Source organism: Halyomorpha halys, unplaced genomic scaffold (assembly GCF_000696795.3).
Source record: "Halyomorpha halys isolate HHAL.00 unplaced genomic scaffold, Hhal_1.1 Scaffold172.1, whole genome shotgun sequence".
In the NCBI taxonomy this organism is placed as follows: domain Eukaryota; kingdom Metazoa; phylum Arthropoda; class Insecta; order Hemiptera; family Pentatomidae; genus Halyomorpha; species Halyomorpha halys.
This window is the reverse complement of record NW_027113242.1, coordinates 1,157,342-1,164,524: the sequence shown is the minus strand read 5'-3', so window position 1 is coordinate 1,164,524 and position 7,183 is coordinate 1,157,342. Positions and strand designations below refer to the sequence as shown.

Sequence of the window (7,183 nt, the reverse complement as noted above, 5' to 3'; positions counted from 1 at the left end):
TAGATTGTTTGAATGAATTATAAGAACGCTACAAGTTATTGTCCTTAACTGTAAAAGGTTATATAATTAATTTACAATAAAAAAACAAATCATAAATAAAAAAATAAGATAACATCATTAATAATAAATAATAGATAAATTTGAGGATCAGTCAATAATAATAAATAACTATATATTGGCAACGTTTCAAGATTTTGTTTTTCTCATATTCATGCCTTAAATAGAAAAACAGTTAATTAAAATTTGGAGTGGGTAGCTAAATAGAAAGGCTTGTGCTACTAACTCCAAGAACCCGGATTTAAATTATTCTCTGTTTCACTGTAGCAGTTGAGTTAGCTCTGTGGGTTCACCTCCTTTCACAACTGTTGCACAATTAATTACTTACAATTTATTTGTAACTGATATATTTTATATTGAATAAATAATAACTGTCCACTACAATTATATGCTCTTGGAATTATCATCATAAGCCTCGTCTTTTTGGCTTTATTTTTCCTGGTAACTTACCTCTTCCATTATACTCCCTCCTTCAAGGTTAGATTAAATTATAAAATAAACAAAGGGATACCATTTAAAGTTAACTGAGTGACAATTGAATAAAGAAGTAGACTGTTATTTTTTTGTTTTTTAACTTGATTTGTTTCTTCAATAATTATAACATTCAGAGTTGACTCTTGAAGAACTACAATGAGTTTCAACCATTTTGAATCTGTATGTAGATAGAATAGTTATGAAAAATAAAAGACGGGAAGTTTGACTGAAATTTTCAATAATTTTGCAATAAAAAAAACACAAAAAAAAAAAAAAATGTCAGACAGATTCCATATTGTAATCTAATGTCAAAAAATAAATGAGAGTGTTCTTTTAATATCAGAAATCAACTTTACTGTCACGATCGATAGGAACCAGGAATAGTCATATTTTACAACAGCTGGAGAATGGATGGAGATAAATTATGCCAAAAGAATGAAAACGATGCTATAAGTGAAGGGAGTGAATAAAACGACAAGAAAGTTTTGCTCAAAATTTATTATTTATTATTATTATTTTATATATAAATAATTGACCGTATTATTTCAAATATGAAGAATGTAGTCAGGGTGCGGTCATAAGAAAAAAAAAAAAAAATTAGAACTATTTATTTGCTCACATTTTTCCCCACTTCATCAGAGGTTCATCTATTCCAGTTGATAGATTTCGAAACATTAACCCCCTGTTTCGAAATCTCTCAATTGGAAGAGCCCTGATGAAGCTCTAAAAAGTGGGCCGAAACGTCAACTAATGAATTTTTGTTAAATATTTTTTGTTTTCTTTTGACCACATCCCTGACCATCTTCTTCATAATTTTTTTATCATTATTTTTATTTTGTTATTTGTTTAATTTCTTCCAGTAAACACAACGTTTTAATTTAATTTTCAAGTGTCCCAGCGCTACCAAAGTAATAACAGAAAATAGGGGGTTAAATGAAGGTATAAATCTTCCAATTAACAGTTTGAAAGTTCACAGTTAAATTATCTACGCGTGATAGTTAGCTGTCATTAATGTGGTGATAATTATAATAATTGATACTATTAACAACTATCGAGAAAATCTTTAACAGGTTGTTAACATCTCCTTAAAAAAATATAGCGTTTATTTTTATTTGAATGGAAAATTAGAGCGAATGAACCAAAAACACAAGGTATCAAATTATATAAAAAGACCCAGTTCATAAATCAAAATATAGTTCTTAATAGTACAAAATGGGCTCAGTTAGTCATTTACTTAGGCTTAGAACTAGACAAATCTTTGCCATTCTCCAAGCACACAAATTAAATGAAATGACGCTAAGGACATCAGCAAGATGACCCAACACTGATAGAAATTTTAAATAATCATAAAAAAATAGTGGCCATTTACAAAACAGTAATACTTCTAAAAATAACTTTTGTTGATATGTGATATTATGGGAAAAAGAAAGTGTAATTGTTATATTCAATCGATATATTTTTATTCAATTTAATCGATTCATAATGGCCGAAGTATATCAATATAATTTTATTTACAATTAATTTAGAAAAAAAATTTTTTGTTTTCGCCCAGGATCGAACTGGGGACCTTCTGCGTGTTAGGCAGATGTGATAACCACTACACCACGAAAACTGGTTACTCCAGTCTCAGTTCCAGTTCCATAGCAACTATAACGTGTTATTTTATTTATCTTTATAAGCTGATGGTAGCCAATGAGAGCCTCAACACTGATCTTTTGTAAAATGAAATAAATTTTGAATTTTGTCTATTATGCTATGTCTACGACTTAAAAGTAAATATTTCTAATTTTTATATCCTTTTCCTACACTGTGAAAACTAAATCTGTATCACTTTGTATATTTAAAAAAAAATTGAATCTCATGTAAAAATTACCTCGAAGAAAAACGATTATTATTTATATTTCTGAATTATTTATAATACATTTTATTAAAAAGATAACTGTTTTCGCCCAGGATCGAACTGGGGACCTTCTGCGTGTTAGGCAGATGTGATAACCACTACACCACGAAAACTGATTCCTCCAATTACTGTTCCATAACAGTAATAACATATTATTTTAAAGAGTTACGTAATCACATTTTAGTTACACCAACTAAACGAAGTTTTATGACTGTTTGGCACATTGTGTTTAATGAAATTGAAATATATGGATGGGTCGATGGCAAAGAGGTGTATCTGAAAATTCTGATAGAATTGTTTTTGAAAGTAACAGATAATTTTGAATTTTCTATAGTCGTCAATGATTTTGTATTTTCAATTAGTGATATAATTTATTCAGTTGTAACTTATAGCATATGGAAGAAAATAGAAGCTCTTATTAAAATGCACTCATACTTATTCACTTACATTAATATAATATTTACAAAAAAAAAAAAATAGTCATTTATTTACAAATGATAAAAAAAAAATTGAAAATGGTGTGATAAATATTAGGTTCACTCATTTTTGGAATATATTTGAAATATATTGTTTAATCACCGCAGTCTAGGGTGAAGTGATTGATATTTATAGAAATACAGGTTCTGGATTATAATAAAGTAGACTGTGTTTAGTGGATTTAAGAATATAATGAGACTTGGCCAAATTTTAATATGCCTCTATTATTGTATAATTCTCACAATTGGTAATATATGTTTGACCAAAGGTGGTTACAATTTGGTTTAGTTTGATTAGTTATTAATTTTGTTTATAGATTAATGGATAAGATTACAATTACTTGATAGGCTTGTGATATATTGAGATCTGTGAAGCTTGAAGACTTGTTCTTATTTTGTGTATCGCTCTCCCATCCGGATTTCGTTCCCTGCCTGATTGGGTTGAATTAACTTGTCACTAAATAGTTGACTATCAGCAAAATGAATTTGCCCTAGATAGTTTATTCATCATGGTTTGATCAAACTCATCTATGGTACCTGCACACTTGCTCAAGGGGTACTGCTTGCTACTTCATTTGTATGCCACTAGACGACAACGTTTTCAGCTGCCATTTACAATGTTTGAAGTACTCTTAAGCAATATATAATCTTATAGCTCAAGCAATATAGTAAGGGAAAGTATTTCGATCATGAAAATTTTCAATTCCAGTTTTCGGAGGAAATAGACGTTTTGATGTTCTTTGAGGTGCTGCCACACTTTATCGATAAAATCGACTGCCCAGAAGTGCCACTTAATAGAATAGATTTTTCACATTCTTGAAATAAGAGTAGTAATATATACTTATTATATATCGTTGGAAAGCCAATGATTTGGAGAAAAAATATAATGTTATATATTAAATTCAAGAAAGTTCAGGAGAATGAGAAAAATGCATAAATATATAATATAACTCATGTTTAACGTCAAACTGGCCAGTGCATTCCTCAGCCTGATAACGATTTTATCCAAAATAAATCAAATGATTTTGATTAAACTCGGCAGATGATTGAACAATTAAGTGCTTTTTAATTTCATATAGTTGAAATAGGCTAATTAGGTTTAACTGCCGAATTTTCAAAACATATTCCAGTAAAGTATCTTTAATTTAGTTAATTTGAAAATAATAAACAATTATAATTGTTATTAATAATAAAAAATTATAAATACAAAATATTAAAGAAGGAGAAAAAAGTAAAAATAGATAAATCCGATTCGAACAGGATGTGGTGTGATGCACGATTCTTTGCATTTAATATTTTTAATATTAAAAATTAATTGTTAATTAATATTAAAACTATAATAATAATAAAATTAATATTAAAAATATTTGCAGATTTAATATTTTTCTTTTAGTCACGCTTATAGTACCTGTCAAGTTTCAACGTATTTCACCACTGCACTTTACGTTTCTACATATTTTTTCTTTATTTGCTAGACAAAAGGTTAGTACCCCAATTCGTTCATTATTTTATTGTTCCTTTTTTCCACACTTTGATATATTTAAACAATTTTTTCTTCCTTTTGGTTTTTATTAATTTCGTTTTTGTTTTTGTTTTATCTTATATTTTATTCTATATTACTCCAACCGTATATTTTATGTTTGATCTTTATTGCAGTTTATAATTTTATACATTTTTTAAAATTCTATACATCTTATTTCTCTTTTGTTTTAATTTATATGATTTTTTACATTATTTTATAGTCCTATCATTGTTTAATTATTATACTCTATGTCATATTATATGTACACTGTTTACAATATTCTTTTATATTATTCAGGTTTGTATTTTGTTATTAGCTCTGATGGAGCCCTTGGAGAAACGTTGGAGCTTTATAATAGTTCTGTACCAGTCGAGCTATTATTTCCCCGTTCTTTGTGTACCACCGGCCAATATTGTAACCCTCGCCTCCAGCAGATCCAGGCCAACTCCTTATAGTGCCATGTGGTAAAGGAAGGGAATTGTCCCGTCACTTGTGGTGTCCCTCAGGGTTCGGTCCTTGCGCCAGTTCTATTTAATATATACACTGCCCACATATTCGGGACTAAATTTGACAATGCTCAAATATCTGCTTATGCTGATGACATATATGAGCACGGCAAGCATGGAGATGACGGCAAGCATGAATGCAGACAAGGCCATGGACCAGGCCGCCGCAGCGGCCCAACTCATCGCTAACAAACTACGAGACATAAACATTCATATCAATCCACAAAAACCAGACGCCATCACCTTCGCATCCAAGAAAACTCAACCAACAGAGCACCTAAACTCAACGAACAGACAATACAAACCAAGAAACATCTCACTTACCTAGGCATTAAACTAGAAACACATCTATCTTTCACTGCACACATACAGAACAGAATACAAATCGTCAAGTCAACATCATACCAACTTAAACACCTCATCTACTCACCAGGGCTGTCACTCAGACTCAAATTACTCATCTACAAAGTAATACTACGACCATCACTCCTACACGGCGCACCACTACTACACTATCTTTACCCAACAGCCCTGAAATCACTACAACAATAACAAAACAGCACACTACAGAAGATATGTCTCTGGAAAGACGTAACATATATGGCAGTTGTCCTATAAATTAAATTAGTAGATAAGAAAAAAAAGAGCTATCAATTTGCCACCGACCTGAACATCCTCCTTAATTAATTACATCCAGTCTATTTATATATATTTTATAACCTCTTTCTAGGTTATTTTATAAATACAGATAAGTTATCAACAGGGTGCCAACCTATTCTAATCATTGTGAGGGGTCAAGTTTCTTAACCTCATGGAACCACCACAGAAATAAAGTCGACGCCTAGGTCTGATTGGAACCGTCGCTGCACCATTACCGATTAGAACTACGCCTCAACTCATTCAGCTAAAAACTGTCTTGAAATCATAATTTATCTTTAGAAATCATATATCTTTAGATCGATAATTTCGATTCGATATATGAAATTAAACTTATGCTCTGGTGTGCTCCACTGAAAATTTCTAGGGCCACCATCGTTTAACCACCTCATTTGTAGAATGTAGAATAGCAATGGCCTGCAGCGGTGGACGTAACGCGAGTTGGTCAGGCTATGACGTAACGAGCGGTAGCCCTGCCTAATCAAGGATATTGACTGTGCGCCTCTGGTTTCCGCAATTACACAACACTCTATGCAATCTAAATAAGTTATATCACCTGTATGTCTTTATGAGCATATCATTATTTATTTATTTCCACCTGGATAGAGAAAGTTGATTCGAACATTAACATAATAATAACATTTTGTTCTTCTATAAAAGTATATCAAAAAGAACCATGGGTTAAAATCGATTCATTCATCAATCTCATTTAATCACTCTAAAAAGTGATCGCATCAGATTGAGAAAAACAACTTAAAACAATTATTTCATCCTATTCTGATCGAATAAATATAAAGTATAATATAATTAAATATAATAGTTAATAATAAAAACTAATATGGTATATATTAAGAAAATATGTAATAAGATATATGAAGGCACTTAAAGTTGTATAGTTATATGAACGAATATATTTAAATTAATTATAATTGGTTAAAAAATAACTATTTGTTTTCCCCAGGATCGAACCTTCTGCTTGTTAGGCATGTGATAACCACTACACCACGAAAACTTTTTAGCTATATGAAGTATTACACGGACACATTATGTAAGAATTTTTTTACTAATTTAGAACAGTATACTTATCAAACAAATAAGTTTATTACTGTTTTTAAAAATATCATCAGCAAAATAAAAAAAAATCTAAAATGAATAAATTTAAAAAAAAAAAGGATTACAAGATTATTTTTTTAAAAAATAATTCTCAAGGTAGTATCCTTGGTCCCATTCTCTACACCGTATATACAGCTGACATTCCAACCAATCCTAACACTATCCTCACCACGTATGCCGATGACACATGTGTGCTCGCTGTTAATAATAACCGATTAATTGTATCCCAAAATCTCCAATCCCATATCACAGCCCTCGAAAATTAGAGTCGTAATTGGAGGATTACGATAAATTCCAACAAATCCCATCAAATCACCAATTTTTCACAATTTACCCTCACCTAAAATCAATAATTTACCCTTTGTCGCAAACCTCCTGACTGCCCTACAGTTTCATATAATGATGATACTCTTACCCCTGTCGAACATATCCGCTATCTTGGACTACATTTGGACAAACGATTAACCTGGAATCCTCA

The 7,183-nt window shown here is 30.6% G+C and overlaps 1 long non-coding RNA gene and 2 other non-coding genes across 3 annotated transcripts in view; all 3 read right to left on the bottom strand.

Moving 5' to 3' along the window:
- LOC136796614 (uncharacterized) overlaps positions 1–7,183 on the bottom strand; it is a 557,216-nt gene that overhangs the window by 63,844 nt on the left and 486,189 nt on the right. The window lies entirely within an intron of this gene.
- TRNAV-AAC (transfer RNA valine (anticodon AAC)) lies at positions 2,071–2,143 on the bottom strand. The gene has a single exon. It is a non-coding gene; the product is annotated as a tRNA-Val (tRNA).
- Positions 2,472–2,544, bottom strand: TRNAV-AAC (transfer RNA valine (anticodon AAC)). Its single transcript has one exon. It is a non-coding gene; the product is annotated as a tRNA-Val (tRNA).